The sequence below is a fragment of the Octopus sinensis genome, linkage group LG4, assembly GCF_006345805.1.
Source record: "Octopus sinensis linkage group LG4, ASM634580v1, whole genome shotgun sequence".
Taxonomy (NCBI): domain Eukaryota; kingdom Metazoa; phylum Mollusca; class Cephalopoda; order Octopoda; family Octopodidae; genus Octopus; species Octopus sinensis.
Window position 1 is genome coordinate 132,481,251 of NC_043000.1, and position 20,582 is coordinate 132,501,832.

Consider the following 20,582-nt stretch of genomic DNA (forward strand, 5'->3'; position numbering starts at 1 on the left):
CACTCGCGCGCATAACATTTTCGTTAGATTATGTAACTTAAATGTGATTTCATGCTCTGTGATATAGTTAATAATCATTTGGCATTTAGAATATGCCCAGTATAGACCTGGGAATGCCATAGTTCAAATAAAGACTTAGTGCACGGTTATGTAGATTATATCATCATCATCATCATCATCATCATTATCATCATCATCATCATCATTATCATCATCATCACCATCGTTTAACGTCCGCTTTCCATGCTAGCATGCGTTGGACGATTTGACAGAGGTCTGGCGAACAAGATGGCTGCATCAGACTCGAATCTGATCTGGCAGAGTTTCTACAGATGGATGCCCTTCCTAATGCCAACCACTCCGAGAGTGTACTGAGTGCTTTTACGTGCCACCGGCACGAGGGCCAGCCAGGCAGTACTGGCAATGGCCACGCTCAAATGGTGCTTTTTATGTGTCACCTGCAAAGGAGCCAGTCCAGCAGCACTGGCAACGACCTCGCTCAAATGTTTTTTCATGTGCCACCAGCACAAGTGCCAGTAAGGCGACACAGGTAACGATCACGCTCGAATGGTGCTTTTTACGTGCCACCGGCACGGGAGGGCCAGTTTGTTGCTCTGACAACGATCACGCTCGATGGTACTCTTAGCGCTCCACTAGCACGGATGCCCGTCATCGGATTTGATTTCGATTTCGATTTATATATTTATTATTAGCTTGTTGATTAAATCTAACAAATGGACCTGTGAAACGGACGAGTTTTCCGTTGGATCTCTTAAATCCTTAAAAAATCCATTAAAATGTTTTAGCCCGAAGGCCGCGGCCATGCTGGGGCACCACCGCTAATAGTAAGATAATTATTGGTTTCAAATTTTGGGACAAAACCAGAAATTTTAGGGGAGGGGTAAGCCGATTACATTAACTCAAGTGCTCAACTGGTATGCATTTTTATCGATGCTGAAAGGATGAAAGGTAAAGTCGACCTCGGTGGAATTTGAACTCAAAGCGTTAAGAAGGACGAAATGCCGCTAAGCATTTTGTCCAGCATGCTAACGTTTCTGCCAACTTGCCACCTTAAATACTAAGATAACTATTAAATCAATTAGTTCTGGTGTCAAACAAAGAATTGATTCCAAGATCAGAATCATCCTTCGGACTTATGTTCTATAGCTATCGAGTTGGATTCTGAAAACTATCCATACACAAACAACATGTAGTGATGTTGATAATACAGAAAATGTTGGTTTTTGAGCTGTATACATTACTAGTTACATTTTTTTAGCGCTCCAATACTCCTGGACAATACTTTTACCAGAACGACCACGAAAAATTATTCACCAGAGAGTAACAGTTAAATACTGAAATTACTGAATAACAATAAGTAAAGATGCAAGTCAGAAGAAGCTGGGGGTTATCATCTGCGTCTGCAGAAATATTACAGTAGACGCAGATGATAAGGCGGCGAGCTGGCAGAAACGTTAGCACGCCGAGCGAAATGCTTTGTGGTATTTCGTCAGCCACAGCGTTCTGTGTTCAAATTCCGCCGAGGTCGACTTTACATTTCATCCTTTCGGGGTCGATTAAATAAGTACCAGTTATGCAATGGGGTCGATCTAATCGACTTAATCCGTTTGTCTGTCCTTGTTTGTCCCCTCTGTATGTTGCCCCATGTTGGTAGTAAAGAAATAGAAATAGGTATTTCGTCTGCCGTTACGTTCTCAGTTCAAATTCCGCCGAGGTCGAATTTGCCTTTCATCCTTTCGGGATCGATAAATTAAGTACCAGTTACGCACTGGGGGTCGATGTAATTGACTTAATCCCTTTGTCTGTCCTTGTTTGTCCACTTTATGTTTAGACTCTTGTGAGCAATAAAGAAATAAGAAATATTACAGTAGAATTCGTGAGTTTTGATCAGTTTGTATGTCAAGGAGAGAAGGGGTGTCAATTACTCTTGGTCTAAGAGAGGGAAAGAGAGGGTGAGGGCGAGGAAGAACATGTTTCTCATTTCCCTCTCTCTTTCTCTGTCTGTCGCTCTCTCTCTCTCTCTCTCTCTCTCCCTCTAATGTGTTGTCTTTGACTAAAACACATTAGATAATGTATTACTACGTATATTATCTCTAGGTAACAGATGGGATGGTTACAAATGGAATGCTTTTGATCATAGGATGTGATCAGAGACTATCAATCTCACACATACACACACACACACGTAGGCACGCACGCAAGGTACGTGCCCCCCTACACACACACGCATCCACTCACGCATGCACACGCGCACACACACATATATGTACATATACACACAAATACACACACTTTAATACAACTTAAGTGAAAAATATATGGGTCCAATGATTCCATGACGACACACTTGCCAAGAGTTTCTACACCAGAATTATTTCAACTGATCCCCTGCTAAAATGACCGACGTAGATATGATCGTAGAAGAGATGAGGTATCTCTGATGTGATGAGAGGTTGACGTTACCAGTTCAATTTAGGGAAAGATGTAGAACATTTGAAAGGTATTTTCACCCCAACGATGGTAACCTTATTGAGTGGGGATATGTACATATGAGGTCTGATCAATAAGTATCCGGACTGGTGCTATAAAAACAAAACTACAACATGTACCGATTTGGCATTTAATCCCCTTCGTGGTAGTCCCCTTCGGAAGCCACACACTTAATCCGGCGCCGGTTCCGTTGATGGAAGCATTCCTGCAAATCTTTTTCTGGGGTAATCAGCAGCTGCCTCGTCGTATTCACTTTGATTTCCTCGACGCCTTGAAATCTTCTTCCTTTCAGGCGGGATTTGATGTTTGTAAAGAGGAAAAAGTCGCAAGGGGCGAGATCTGGGGAATACGGTGGCTGTCGGACCTGGGGAATGCTGTGCCTCACCAAAAACCGCTGCACAATCTGCACTGAATGGGCAGGTGCGTTGTCATCTGCAAATAGTTTTGGCACAAACTTGGCAGACACGTGTTTCATAGCCAAATCTTCAGTGGTGATTGACTGAACTGAATCGTAACTAATCTGCACATCTTCTGCTAACTCATGGATGGTGATTCGACGATTTCCCCTCACAGCTGCACGCACATGTGCGATATTTTTTCACTTCTGTTGGTTGCGGGTCTACCAGATCGTTCGTCACTATCGACATTTTTTCGGCTCATTCACTCCTCTCCATACACTTTCTGCAACATTGCGTAGGTCTCTGAGCAGATATCGCCAAGCTTTTGGCAAAATTTGGTGCAGATTCATGGTCAATGCGACGATCACACGCTACTTACGTTCCTTCCAAACACTGCTGTAAACAGCAGAAGTGAGCTAGAACGTTAAAACTTAGTGCACATGCACAACAAAATCCAAGGTCAATCTGTGTGCAGTGGCTTTACTATGTGTGCTTTAGCTTCGTTACTATGTATGGCAACAGTCCGGATACTTATTGATCAGATCACACATATATAAGTATCCTGACGTAGCACCAGTAAAAAACGACTGGGTTCATTTCTGTCACCTTTCAATGATTATTAAGTTTCTCCTGCTCCAAGCTTGCGTCTATTTGCTTGTTTCTTGCGGTCAGTTTGCTGTAATTCTCACCTATTTACACCAAGCAATGGACTTCACGCAATAATCTACGTCTTCTTTCTACAGAGAAGTGTTGAGTGTGAATTTCTTCGTCTGTTTGGTTTGTCTTCCAATTATCTGTTGTTTATTTTGAAAAGCCAACTGTTCACTTCTTTACTCTTACGCTCCCATCCCTCACCCGTGCTCTCTCTGTTTCTGTCTATCTATCTGTCTATCTATCTATCTATCTATCTATCTATCTATCTATCTATCTATCTATCTATCTATCTATCTATCTATCTATCTTTCTCTCTCTCTCTCTCTCTCTCCATTATTCTCGCTCACATGCTTTATTATTTCTATCTCACTCAATCTCTCTAAGCGCATATAGCTCCCTTTCTGTTTATATTTTATCTCAATCAAAATTTGCACCTACCCCTCTCTTCATTTTCGCTATCATAAACAACTTTCTTTCTCTCTCTCTCCCTCCCCCCCTCCTTTCTCTCTCAGCCTTACAGCAAATAAAATAGGATGGACTTGGCTCTATACATACATACATACATACCATACATAAATACATACATATATATATATGTATATATATATATATATATATACATACATATATCATATATATATATATAATATATATATATACATACTACATATATATATAATATATATATATATATATATATACATACATATATATAACTTAATATATAATATATATTATATATATATATAATAAATACGCAAACATAAAGATACATGTAAATACATAACATTAGAGTATGTATACATATAAGCATACAACATATACAAACACATATGTACGTATATATGTATATCTATATGTGGCTGTGGCATAGCTGTGTGGTAAGAAACATTGCTTCCCAAACCACATGGTTCTGGGTTTCACCTTGGGCAAGTGTCTTCTATATATCTCGGGTCGACCAAAGCCTGTGAGTAGATTTAATAGACGGAAACTGAAAGAAGCTTGTCGTATATAAAGGTAAAGACCCCCTTCGGTCATGAATGACCATGGGATTGCACTAGAAAGTTACCCTCACAGACACCAAGTCGGGGCAAGGTTTTTATGGAAGACCAGCAGTTCGCCCATGCATACCAGCCTCCCCTCTCCACGCCACCAGTGTTATCCAAGGGAAAGGCAAAGGCTGATACAGCATGTCACTTGTGATGTTGCAACTCATTTCTACAGCTGAGTGAACTGGAGCAACGTGAAATAAAGTGCCTTGCTCAAGAACACAACACGCAGCCCGGTCCGGGATTCGAGCTCACAACCTCACGATCGTAAGCTCGACGCTCTAACCACTGAGCCATGCGCATTTATGTGTGTATATCTTTGTCTGTATTTGTCCCACCCACCTCCGTCGCTTGACGACCGATGTTGGTGAGTTTATGTACCCGTAACTTAGCAGTTCGGCAAAAGAGAACGACAGAACCGGTGCCAAACTTACAAATAATAAATCCTGAGGTCAATTTGTTCGACTAAAAGGCGGTGTTCCAGCATGGCCGCAGCCAAATGACTGAAACAAATAAAAGAATATATATGTACATACACACTCACACACACATATATGTATGTGTGTGTGTACATATATACAGAGTGCAGTGAATAAACTGTCGTCTAAATTACAGCAAAAATGAAAATAGCATTTTAACTTATATTTACCAAAATTACATGAAAATATCTTGAAATACTGAAGAGTAAATTAATTCAATAAAATCACCATTGGTTTCGATTACGGCCTTCAGATGACTTCAGAATCTTATGCAGCTCTTCTGGACAGTCTCCTTGTATACGTTGGTGAACGTTACTATAAACCTTGCCTTCGGTTCATCTTTGGTGTTACGAGGAGATTTGTTAGTCAATCGTTCAACTGTAACCCACACAATATAATCAAGGGGGTTGCAGTCTGGGGAGTTAGGTGGCCAGATGTTAGGGGAGATGTGGTCGGAGAAATTGTCTGACTGCTCGTGTGGCATGGTGCAGAGTCCTGTTGCTTGACATAGGGTCTTTCAGCAGCCACCCTATTCACCAAGGACAGCACTACCTCCTCCAGGCACTTGATATAGGCCACCATGATGAGTCTGAGGCCATATAGGAAGATGAATAGAGGCATAACGCCGCCATCACTAGTGATCACACCAAATACCATAATGTTGACTGGATGTTTGATTTTCGTCACTCTCAGGACATGTTCATATTGGTACGTGTTAGTATTGGAACTTCCGGCGCGAATGCCACGCAGTACAGCATGTCGTTTCCAAATTTCTGGTAGAATGAATTCGTCATGGTACTGTTTTTCCCACAGACAGTGCACAATTGGCCTTACTATAACTGTATAGTCGACAAAATCAAAAACAAACAATGTGTATCCGCGAAATTTAGAATGTAAAATGGTGACAATTTACCCATCGCACCCTGTATATGTATGTATATATCTATAATACATTAAAAATGAGCTTCAATCTTGCTTGTTTGCTTGCAATGTAACAAAGCTAAACTGGCACATAATAGGAATATATATTATATATATATTTTTTGTGAGTGTGTGTGTGTGTGTGTATCTATGTATCTATTTATGTATCTATCTATCTGTCTACACACACACACACACACACACACACACGCACGCAAACACACATGCATACATTCATGTATTCATGTATATATATGAATTCGCTTAGGCATGGCGAAACCTACTAATAGCCAGTTGTTAAAATCGAATATACTTACACTTTAGAGTAAAGCGCCAAAAGAGAAGACAGCATAATATTAATTAATGAATAACAAAACAAAAGAAAACTCCCCAAAAAGGAGTTAATATACGGCTGTTTCTGCTGTAAGAAGCATTTCACTGAGAGCTGAGAGCTTGTACAATATCCTATAGTTTCCTTTGAACTCTTCTTGTATGACTTCTTAAACAGAAGCGGAAACAAAAATACAACAGTTCAGACAAAATGAAGATCACGACTTCTCTAGCCTATGCTAGCCCCTAACCATGTGTCTCCATGAGTAAGAAAACTACAGTCATCTTACTTCTGTTCAGCAGGGTGTCTTGCAACCCTCTTCCCTTAGCTAGCCTGGTGAGCATATCGGTTTAGTCGCTGGCGACAAGGCCATGTAACATGCAACGTGGGTTACATGTTACGAATTGCACCTAGAACAGCTGTCATAACAGTATACATGCATACATATAAACATGCACGTGTATATATATATATATATATATATATATATAATATATAGTATATATATATTATATGTATATATAACACACACTCGCGCATATATTTATAGATACATTACATACATACACATATATATTATATAATAAATATATATGTATATATAATATAAATATATACATAAACTTATGCATAGATATACGTATACATGCATACCTACATATACATACATGCTTGTATGCATGAATACATACATACATACATACATACATACATATATGCATGTCTACATGAATTCATAAATACATGCATACACGCATACATACATTACAAATACAATCCATAAGCGGAACACTAAAAGTGTGTAAGACTTTACTGAAGTTCGAAATGTGAATATTCTTTTTATCTACATTCCAACGACGGAGTTTTGTATCTTTGTTAGAAAGCAACTCCTTCCTTATAGAAAGTCTTCAAATGAAAAACAAAAGAGGACTTACATACAATCCACCGTTTAACTTTCGGTCTATTTACATTTTTAAGCATTAGATTTACACCTGTAAGTGTTTATAGCGACTAATGGTATATTTTGGGTTGGCATGTTGTAGCCGTCTAGCAAATGTAGCGTGTAGATGTAACGCTTCAAGGTTCTCTCGACGGAGTACCAGCAAACATCGAAGAATCAACACCAAGAAGGAAGAAATATGATTTACATATGTTTATTCGTTTGCCCGAAAGGTAGTTAAAGAGACAGTAGCAATTCTAGTGATAGTGACAAGATTGGCTAGTTGGTTAGTATTTGATAATGTAGAAAAAGGTTGTCGGTCTGTCGAGAGTGAAAGAGTGAGGAATGCACGGTGCTGATTAGGAAAGGATAGAAGTGACATCGTCTTTCTTGCGGCCGAGGAAAGTGATGGTCTTGGTTATGGCTGATACAAAAGAACGTGTTGCTCCTTGGTCTGACTGACACAAAAGAGAGAGATAGACTATGGTTGAGCAGTTAATGTAGGTCAAACCTAAAACAAAAGGACTGACCTTTCCTTGACCAGCACAGGTCCTGGGGGGGTCGAGTGTTTCCTATCATCATCTCTGGTGTGGAGAGGATTTCTCTCTCGTTTTGACAAGCAACAAGAAGCAGGTAGATTTGGTTTGAAATCTCAGGCAGGGCCCAAACTAGATCCCTACACTACGGATCTAGTTTGACCCTGCCTGAGATTTGAAACCAAATCTACCTGCTTGTTGCTTGTCAAATTAGATCCCTACATGTTGATGCTCTTTTGTAATTAATTGTTCTTCTGTACCAAATTTGAGACTTTGCTTCAAATAACCAGAGGAACATTGCTAATTGAAAAAATAGTTACAATTACAAACTATTAATGGAATTGTGAAAATATGCTGAACAATCCCGAAGAGTAGCCTACATGATGTACATACACACACACATAAACACAGAAACGTGTATATGTTTACATACGTAAATAATGTATATGTATACATACATGCAATAACATGCATACTTGCACACATACATTCACGCGCGCGTATGTATGTGCATTCGTACGTTCATAATTACATGAAATAGTGTTATAGGCTGGTGGACGAATAGACTTTAGTACGGTAGTTTAATAAACCCTCCTCACATAGACACACACACACACACACACACACACACACGCATGCACGCACTTACATATATATACATAGATGGCTACAAGCATACACATAGATATAAACACATGCAAATCATAGAATATGTGGTGGTCCATTATTCAAGTGGAAATAAATTCATCAACGTGTTTATAAGCAGCATGCTTTCAAACCAGTGGCGGATTCAACGTACATGCGTGTCTGTTGGTTACGCAGTGTGTGTGTGTGTGTGAGTAAAGGGAGAGAGAGAGAGAGAGGAGGGGAACATAGAAAGTGAGAGATAGAATGACAGAACAAACAGATAGGAAGATATTTACTTAGTTGTCTGACTGTCTGCTTGTCTGTCTCTAGATAGATAGATAGCAAGAGAGAGAGAGAGAGATAGATAGATAGATAGATAGACAAGAGAGAGAGAGAGACATATAATATATATATATATAGAGAGAGAGAGATAGATAGAAAGACGCGACAGACAGATAGATAGATGCTAGATAGTAGACAGAGAGAGAGACATATAATATATATAGATAGATAGATGGATAGATTGACAGACAGAGAATATATATTATATATAACTATATATATATATACTATATATATATATAGAATATGATAGATAGATGGATAGATTGACAGAGGATATATATATATATATATATATAGATATATATATATCAGAGATATATATATATATATAGATAGATAGACAGATAGATAGATAGATAGATTGATAGATAGATAGACAGAGAGAGAGACATATATAGATATTATATATATATATATATATATATATATATATATATAGTAGATAGATAGATAGATAGATAGATAGATAGATAGATAGATAGACAGATAGATAGATAGACAGAGAGAGAGACACACACATATATATATATATATTTATATATATAATATATATGATAGATAGATAGATTGGACAGACAGACAGACAGACAGACAGATAGATAGATAGATAGTAGATAGATAGATAGATAGATAGATAGATAGATAGATAGAATGACAGACAGACAGATAGATTATTTTCTGATATATAGACGGATTTGAGAAAGGCTGTGGAGAAAGATAGCAGAAAGGACAAGCTGTAAATACGTAGAAACCATAGAGGCAGTTATGATGGATAACGTGTCTCCGTGTGTGTGTGTGTGCGAGTGTAAGCATGTGTGAGTATGCGTGTGTATGTGTGCGAACATACATGTGCACACATGCATGTTTGTGCTAGCGTGTGTATGTATGCTGAATGGAATTTCGGGAAAGATTCGTGCCTGCTTAAGGTCACCACCACTTTCTGGTGTGTGTAAGAAAATCTAGAGAAATCTTACAGCTGTCCTCCTCTTTCACACTTGTACAACGTGAACGAACGCAGCCTAATGGGTAAACATGGGCACACACACGCATACGTACAGTTACACGCGAACACAGACGCTCACACCGCAAGCATGCATCTGTCTACACAGTAACAGAAATCACATACAAGCCTATACACACATATGTAACACATAACATAACAGTTGTACATGCATCTCAGCATAGCAATTGTGTCAGAGTGAGAGATAGATAGATAGATAGAGAGAGAGAGAGAGAGAGAGTAAGAAAAATAAACTTCATCTCGCTCGGTACAAAACTTTGATTTTTATATCGTTTCCCACAGTCAAAGGTGGAATCTCGTAGCATATGTATTTTAGTGCACATTTATGTATATTAAATAACATGCATATTAAAATAAATATACAAGCTAATGTGTACATAGATAGATGCATAAGACATTGATGTATACGTAGATATATAATATATATATATATAGATATATATATATATATATATAGATATATATAACATTCTATTATATATATATATACCACATATACACTATATTATATAATATAATATACTACTATATATATGTTTAGTATATATTTATATAATTATATATATATATAATATAGAAGTAGAGATATATATATATATATAGATATATATATACGAATATATATATACTATATACGTATATACGTATATTCTATAATAGATATATATATATATATATAGATATATATATATATATGAAGTGTATGTGTTGTGGTGCGTGTGTGGTGTGTGTGTGCATGTGTGCGTACGTGCTTATGTGTATTTTATATATATATTATAATATATATGCAAACGTGCAACCATACACATATCTGAAACTATATGTATATAATATATATATATAATATATATATATAGATATATATATATATATATATATATATATATAATATATATATATATATATATACTGTACATGCGTTATATAGTGATGTGTGTATGGAGTGAGAGAGATAGAGAGAGAGAGAGAGAGAGAGAGAAAGAGAAAAAGAGAGAGCATGGTATCCGTGCAGCTAAATACCGTTAAAGGTCGTATAACAGTGTAGTGTGACAGTACAAAGTAAGAGTTTAGTTTTACAGGTTTTAGTGCTTTAAAGCACAGTGAGACTGTATACGTCTATGCCGTATATGTCGACGTATAAGTCGAATGGAGGTACAACACGTGTTCGTAGTTACGAAAGAAGGGATAATCTGCAGTCAACCATATCTTATGCCACCTTTTATATATGGTGTATAAGACGAATCCCAACTTCTTCTAACGGCTTATTATTGAAAATTAAAATTTCGTCTTAAACACCGATGTACACGCAGCACGAACAAATTCCTTTGTATATGTATGTATGTATGTATGTATGTATGTGAATATATATATACATACATATACATATATAAATACATATACATATAAACGTATATATGTATATATATATATATATAATATATATATATATATATATATATATACATACATATATATATATATATAAATACATACATATAAATATATACATACACACACACACACATATATATATATATATATATATTATATATATATAATATATATATATATATATATATATATATATATACATGAATGTATATTTATACACACATACACATACAAGCGTAGATACAGTGGGAGCTGCCTAATGTTATCAAACGGTTATTGTTATCGGAATTTTAAAGTAAACTACTACAGAACCCGTGTAATTAGGACAGAGATCAAAAGGAAAGTGTCACAGTAAAGAAGGCGTGGTTGGTGTTTGGTGGTTGTGTGTGGGTGATGGTGTCGGTGGAATCCTATGTTGGCACAGGGAGAGGACATACTGGTGCGTCACGTTTGGTGCATTAAACGTGGTTGCAGGTATTGGTGGATAGGTGTATACAAACATATCTACACACACACACACACACACACACACAGTGATCGATAAGTTGACCTATGTGTGTGTGTGTGTAAGAATCTTGCTTCCCAACCACATGGTTCCTGGTTCAGTCCCACTGCGTGACACCTTGGGCAAATGTCTTCTACTATAGCCTCGGGCCGACCAAGGCCTTGTGAGTGAATTTGCTAGACGGAAACTGAAAGAAGCCCGTCGTATATATATATATATGTGTGTGTGTGTGTGTGTGTGTGTGTGTTTGTATATATTTATTTATGTGTGTCTGTCTTTGTATCTGTTTTTGTCAACCTACCATCGCTTGACAGCCGATGTTGGTGGGTTTATGTCCCCGTAACTTAGCAGTTCGGCAAAAGAGACCGATAGAATAAATCCTAGGCTTACAAAGAATAAGTTCTAAGGCCGATTTCTTCGACTAAAACCTTTTAAGGCGGGGCTCGAGCATGACCGCAGTCAAATGACTGAAACATGTATAAAAAGAATGTATATATATATATATATTAGAGAGAGAGAGTTGAGAGAGGGAGAGAGTTGAGAGAAAGAGAGAGAATATATATATTCGTGCGTGTGTATATTATATATATATATATATACACACGCACACACAATTTTAAAATCTAATACCGGAGTGTGGGTTGGTCGAATCGTTAGAGCGCCAAGCAACATGCTTATCACAATTTGTTCTGGCTCCTTACTGTTAGTGTACCAAATCCTTCCAAAGAGAATTTGTCTTCCATCCTTCCTGACTGGACAGAATGAAGTACCAGTCAAGTATTGGGGTCGACTTTAATTGAAGACCCATCTATGACAATATGTAATGGCCTTGCATAGTGATGTAGAATCCAGAACGCTATCCTACCCTGGGACTCCGACGGCTGGTGAAGTGACACAGTGGTCAATATATTCTGTTATCATTCATTTGTAAACATCAACTACACCGTCAACACGCAGCTTATGTACACACTCTATCATTCACTCGCTCATACAGTTAGAGCCGACCTTAGTAACAAGGATAAAGCAATATAATAAGAAAGACTATAATCTAATATATTTTCTGAAAAGTTCCTAGCTTAACGGGTATCGCAAAAAGCCTTGTTGGAGACTCAACCTTCCGAGTTCTTTTACAGGGATTAGTGGAGGCGCAATGGCCCAGTGGTTAGGGCAGCGGACTCGCGGTTGGAGGATCGCGGTTTCGATTCCCAGACCGGGCATTGTGAGTGTTTATTGATCGAAAACACCTAAAGCTCCACGAGGCTCCGGCAGGGGGTGGTGGTGAACCCTGCTGTACTCTTTCACCACAACTTTCTCTCGCTCTTTCTTCCTGTTTCTCTTGTACCTGTATTTCAAAAGGCCAGCCTTGTCACATTCTGTGTGTCACGCTGAATCTTCCTGAGAACTACGTTAAGGGTACACGTGTCTGTGGAGTGCTCAGCCACTTACACGTTAATTTCATGAGCAGGCTGTTCCGTTGATCGTATCAGCTGGGACCCTCATCGTCGCAACCGACGGAGTGCTCCTAAAAAAAACAGGGATTAGTAGAACTGAAGAACTGCTGCAATAAGTGTGTGAAACTGCAAGGGGAATATGTTGTATAAAATCATGGTTAATTGATCTTCCCGTTTTTTTCTTTTAAAGCCAGGAACTTTTCAGCACCCTGTTGTATATACAAAAAAGATACTGATTGGACTGAGAAGCTGCATTATTAGTTCAATGACTTAGAGACTCGTGCAAAAGCACTTATCAAACTACTTGATAAGTGCGACGCACGTAACTATCATCCCTTGAGTCACTGATGCTGCTTATCATAGCAAATAATATAATAATATAAAGCACTCTGGTTAATGTCTTGAGTTCTAGTTTCCCATTTGTATAAACAACCCTAATACATACATACATACAAGCATACATACGTACATACATACATACATACAAGCATACATATAGGAAGGATATAGGGGTGTTAAAATAAATATAGATATTAAGTTGCATTTAATTGGTGTTTATAAATGCATGCAATTAAGTGAACAAACAACCGCTCGGTTACAAGGGCACAGTTATATATATATATTCATAAGCATTGTACATATGCACACACACACACGCACATGCACACATACATACGCATACACTCACACGTGCTAATAGATAAGGCTGCATCGCTAAGAAAAACACAAACGCACATTCCCATTCACTCTCATAAAGAAGGCACTTATGATGATACAAACTGACAAATACACATACATTCCTGTACACGCATGCAAAAATGAACCTCTCCAGAAGGTTATCTCGGCGGCGGCGCTCGACCTGCTAGAAATAGCAATCAAATCTCCCTCAAATCAGAAACCGTCCTCTTAAAACAAAGAAGCAAGCATTAGTTAATGTAATCTTGCATATTCTTCAGGACATGTAGAACTACATTAACGGTGTGTGGCCTAGTGGTCTGGCTGTTGCGCTCGTGATTATAAGACTGCGATTTCGATTCTCAGACGATGTTCAAGTCTACACATTGCTAAATGAATTCCACTTATAGCTGAGCCGTTAAATCTGTGACAGAGCAGCGTACAATTCAGGGAGGAGTGTTGTAACCTCATTCGCATATACACCTATTTCTTTACTACCTACAAGGGGCTAAACACAGAGGGGACAAACAAGGACAGACAAACGGATTAAGTCGATTACATCGACCCCAGTGCTTAACTGGTACTTAATTTATCGACCCCGAAAGGATGAAAGGCAAAGTCGACTTCGGCAGACGAAATACCTATTTCTTTATTACCCACAAGGGGCTAAACACAGAGGGGACAAACAAGGACAGACATAGGTATTAAGTCGATTACATCGACCCCAGTGCGTAACTGGTACTTAATTTATCGACCCCGAAAGGATGAAAGGCAAAGTCGACCTCGGCGGAATTTGAACTCACAACGTAACGCAGACGAAATACCGCTAAGCATTTCGCCTGGCGTGCTAATGTTTCTGCCAGTTCGCCGCCTTATTTACCATGAAAACCGAATTAAGCTCCAACTTTATGAACTCTCGGGCTCATGACAGACCAACTTCTATATGGCTCTGAAATAGTGGAAGGATCGTGACTGGAATGCCCTGGAAAATAATTTTGCCTTATCAAGGGTGGCACTCTGTCAGTTACGACGACAGGGGTCCCAGTTGATCCGATCAACGGAACAGCCTGCTCGTGAAATTAACGTGCAAGTGACTGAGCCAACTCCATAGACACGCGTATCCTTAACGAAGTTCCCATGGAGATTCAGCTTGATACAGAATGTGACCAGGCTGACCCTTTGAAATACAGGTACTACATTTTTGCCAGCTGAGTGGACTGGAGCAACATGAAATAAAGTGTCTTGCTCAAGGACACAAAGCGCCGCCAGGAATCGAACTCACAATCTTACAGTCGTTATGCCGAATATCCTAACCACTTATCCACGCGCCTTCCTTATCAAGGGTAACCAGGGGCTAACTAACATCAACGTTGGACTCTTAAAAGGTTCTCGTATAATAAGAATATTTTTTTACTGTTTAATCAGGGATCAGAAGGACACCCACGGCCCGAAATTGTTTTCGGGACTTGTGAAAACTAGAAAGGGGTCAGGTGGTGGAAGTTATCCTCAAATCAGTGATGTAGATAGAATGTGTACCACGAGGGACAGCCTTTGAGTTTGCTCCCCACCCCCAGCCTATTCAGGTTTATACAGCTGGCTCTACAGCGCTACTGCCCTTAAAGCGTCGCCTGGGACGGGCGCTCTTTTCTCCCGTATACGCTAGTCCTCAAACTGGAGACCCAGCCCGAATGCTTAAGACAGAGTGAACTCCGCTAAAAGCATCGCGGGATCAGTTGATGATGCCAAAACAGACAAAATGTCGAAGTCCTTCACGCAAGAACTCAACGCAATGAGTCGGAAAAATAGTACCACATAGAATCTCGGTAGATGTTCTAACTGAAAACTATTCTACCGCCCCTTGAGAGGTACTAGTATATGATAACTACTTAGAGTAAGAACGGAAAAAGACGACTCTGATGGAATTCGAACTCGGAACGTTGTGAGCCGGAACATACACTACGCCAATTTGACGTATTTCGATCGGTGACTCTCACTTTGGTCATGTTTTTTCGTATTTATATGTAGAATAACAGCAATTAAGAAAGGCTTGGAGCAGAATTAAACATTTTTTGAGGAGAGTATTACAAAAATGAATTCAAAGACCCAGTCTTCGCTGATCGAACATATAATAAATAATATACAAACAATTCAGAAACGTAGATACATTTATGCATACCTGTATGTGTGTTATGTGTGTGTATGAGTATGTGCTTATGCGTGTTGTTGATATTTAGCCCCAGGTCAATTCCGATAGAACTGAGCAGACCTATGATCAAAGACATTCCCGCCGTAACAAGTTCAGAGCTATCCAGAATTACGTTATCTAATAAACAATTTCTTTCGTTTTGAATACGGCAGGATGGGATTTGGCTGTTATTTTTAGCAGGTCGAACAACGTGTTACACGTACAGGCTTCTGTGTTTTGCTGGTTGTCATGTATGCATGTATTTGTGTTGTGTGTGAGTGTGTTTGCGTGTTTATGTGACTGTGTCCATGAGTATGGATTTAGTAGCTGATGTTATGTACACAGCGTCGCACACTGAGATAAAAACCGTATTATTATTGTTTACTAACTGGTGACACGAGGAAAACTAGTGGTTTATCCAAACTCATAGACTTAACTGATGCCAGCTTAGTAAACACTCTCTGTCATATACGCATGCACACATTCTCAAATTTGGTATGGTACTAGCGTAAACAAAACGCCAATTCAACAAGTGTTCATGTTTTCATAAGAGCTAAGTACAGACGTTCACTCTACACACATGCACACACGTCTCTCTCTATATATAGGGGAGAATTCACGAAAAAAACAAAACAAAAGACGAAGACAGGTGGTGTAGAAAACAAACAGATGTATTAGTATAACGCTCGGGAATTGAAAAAGTCTTTCACGTTTCGAGCCTACGCTCTTCCACAGAAAGGAACAGAGAGAAACAAGGAGAGAAAAAAAAATGTGTGTAGTGGCTACCGATCTATCATGACGAATTATATGTATGTATATATATATATATATATATATATATATATATATATATATATATATATATATATATATATATATATATTATTATAATATATATATATATATATATTATATATGTATGTATATTATATATATTTATATTTATATATGTATGTATAATATATATTTATATTTATATATGTAAGTATATATATATATTTATATTATATATATTATATTTATATATGTATGTATGTATGTATGTATGTATGTATGTATGTATGTATGTATGTATGTATGGTTAAATGTATACATGTATTAGCGATCTGAATAGATATCTCGTTGGGCTCTCTTGAAATAATTCTTTATGAAATAGAAAGTAGCCAAATTTCAGGATGAAAACACACACACACACACACACACAGACACGCACGCACACACGCACGCACACACATATACACAGATATGTTCATCAGCCATATATTCTAGGAGGTCCCACAAAGTGTATAGGTGTTGCTCTCCGATTAATTTCATGTATTGAAAGTTAACAGTAGTATGGTCCAATGTATTACTGGTATTCAGTTCATGGTTAGCCTAGAAATTAAAGCTTATGTTAAGACACCGTAATCTGATGCGCTTCTCTACAGTCCGCTGCCCCTACTAGGCGGGCCAGCTAAGTGTTTTATGCAGGTGCTCAACGTTTCGCCAGGCTTTTACGAACCTGAGACAACTAGTGTGTGTGTGTGTGTATTCGAGAATTCTATCCGAATATAAATAAGCTGGAAAGTTCATAAGGGATGTTATAGTAGAAAATTAATAAGTTCAGGGAATGAATGAAACTTGCCCTTTGTCCAAGGTTGAGGGAAGAAAGAGAAAGTGTTGTTGTCGCTGGAGTCGTAGATAGATATATGACCATACATGCATATAAGGTGGGATTCCTCGTAAGCAGAGGAAGATGTATACCTGGTGGTGGATGTCTGCGCATGATGAGGTTATTGCTCACCAGCTCACCATAAACATTTTTAAGCCACAAAGTGTGCATACTGGACTGGCGGAGAATCTTGCCTCTCACAATATAGAAGCATTTCTCATGGCACCAGCAGGCAAATGAAAAAGGTGTTGCCCGGAGGATAACGAGGGAGATGCTAACTTCTAATCAGAAATCAGAAACCCTGATGTTCTTGCTGTTCTTGCTGTTGTGACTGTGATCTAGTTTCGTGTCAGATCTTATCAAGCAACGCTATGATCAAAACGTTCCAGTCAAACCCCCAGAAGAACATCATTCAATGTGAAATTCCTGTTTTAAGACGGACAAAACATGTTTTGTGGGAAACATTTGACTACAATTTCTTAGCAGACAGAGATAACGATGAACAGTAGCAGGGGAACCATTATTTACGGGCAAAATTTCGCCCGCATTCAGATTCGAAACCGTTCGTTGACGGAGCACATAGGACAAAAATAAAGATAAAATAAAACATTTTAAAAATATAAGGAAAAACCCGTTTAATCTTTGAGACAGAAACTATAATTAAATATAATTTGTAACCTATGAATTTGTAAAATTAAAGATTTATTATTTTATTTAGCCTAGATGCACCTCCGTAGGTTTGTATGTGTATATGGTTCTCTCTAGATGTTACAAAAAGTTCCTCATGCTTTATGTAGAGACTTCGAAGAACTGAAACCATAACTGGACAGGCTTTGCTTTTGTTAAACTTAGGACTGTCAACCAAAGCAGAACATTTGCCAATGAATAGCGACCTGGATAAAATTTCTTGCACAGATTGGTTAAGTTCTGCATACAGAGTTCAAGACCCGCCGAGGTTGAATAGCTTTTCAAATCCTCCAGCGCCGACGAAATAAGTTGCGTCAAGCATCGGAAGGTTAACTGAATCGTAAAAATGAAAACATTTGTGGCCATGTGTATCATCACAGGAAACCAATACAGTATCAAAATATTGTTTACTGTTTACAGTAGTGAAGTATACAACACCGAGATCCCCCGGGGGAGTTTCTAAACGGAAATTCGATCTGACTGAAACAGCAGCCAAACTCTCATTAAACCACATCTTATCTTAAAAATACTACAATGGATAATGTAACCAGGAGTAAACTTATTCCTCGCAAAAGATGGATTGGTCATGGCTGGAATGCTTCAGCTGATTGTTCTGTTCGATCAGAGCCATATGATAATAATATATTCTATATACAGTTGGATGGACAATTTGTAAAACACTGACCATTCAGTTGATTCTTTACTTTTTTCGTTTGTATCATCTACTCTCTGTCTTTTACACTTTTTGTCTTTCTTCGTATTTCTTTCTTTCTTCCTTCCTTCCTTTCATTCTTTTTCTGTCTTTCTTTTTTCTTTCCTTCTTCCTTCCTTTCTTTCTGTCTTTCTTTTTTTCTTTCCTTCCTTCTTTCTTTTTGTTTCTTTTTCTTTCTCTCTCTCACGCATACATGCTCTCTGTCTCTCTCTCTCTCTCTATATATATCCTCTTTCACACACACACACACACACACACACACACACACACACACACACACACAGAACAAATCAACGAAGGACCAAACATCTCCTCAGTCCAGTCCATTGCCTTGCTAGATAAAACAACCAAATTCCCACCACTCTTCACCCTTGTGCCCCGCCCTGGATAGGAAGGGGTAAGCAAAAGCGCACTGCATTGCGTTTGAGAACACAACATCCAATACATTGTTGATCAACAACTCCATATAGAAACAGAAGGGAAAATCGAAGGGGATAACAATGAGAATAAGGAACAAAAACAAAAAAAATCACTAAATAAACAGACACAAGGCATAATGCGGACATGGTTGCATTATGGCTGGGGAAAAAGACGTGATGGTCACGATTGGAATATCTTTGATCGTAGCAATAATACATAACATTGCATACAGTCTCTCCATTTCTCTCTCTCTCTATCATTCTATCTGTTATTCTCTCTTCATTACGTACGCAAACGTGTGTGAGTGTATGTGCATGTGTGAGTTTCAGTGTAATAATGTGTGTGTGTGTGTGTATGTGTGCGCGCGCGCAGTAGTGTGCGCATGCATGTGTATGGATGTGCATGTGTCTGTATGCATACGTATATATGTTTCGTATATATGTATGTGTGTGGAAGAAAATGATGTTGACTGGAATCGATCCAGCGTATGACAGGTACATATTTCATTTTTAAAAAAATCTCTGGATCACAAAATATCAAGCTATTTATCATGTTAGGGGATAAAATCAATATTTTTACATACACGCGCGTACGCACACACACACACACACACACACACACATTCATTTACATACCCATCCATACATACGTACATGTATGCATGCATGCACACATACATATATTTAATGGAGCTTGGAATATTGAGAACTTATGAAAGCATATAAACAAACGGAATAGAGAGAATAAGAACACAAGAGAATACATTACATTATTCTAGTTTATACGAAGGGTAGGAGAATTTAGATGAAGAGGTCAACAATCTGCCTTGTTATTTGATCAACATTACTTTAGTTCAGTAGCTCGCTGCCGTGAGTTCAAATCATATTGGATGCAACTTCGCATTTCATCGTTCTGGGTTCGATGAAGCAAGTACTTGTAAAACACTAATGTCATTTGTTCTCACTCATATAATTAACATTATGTTGAAAATAAAAAAAAAATATTTATGTTCAATTACGGAAGTTAATATATTTTTAACTAAGCACTTGTCAAGTTATTAGGGTCGATCTAATTGACTATATATTTTAATTA

General features: G+C 38.0%; 1 protein-coding gene across 1 annotated transcript in view; it reads right to left on the reverse strand.

Moving 5' to 3' along the window:
* The window catches only part of LOC115210745 (histamine H2 receptor-like), a 77,544-nt gene that overhangs the window by 55,818 nt on the left and 1,144 nt on the right, over window positions 1-20,582 (reverse strand). The gene's annotated exons all lie outside the window — the stretch shown is intronic.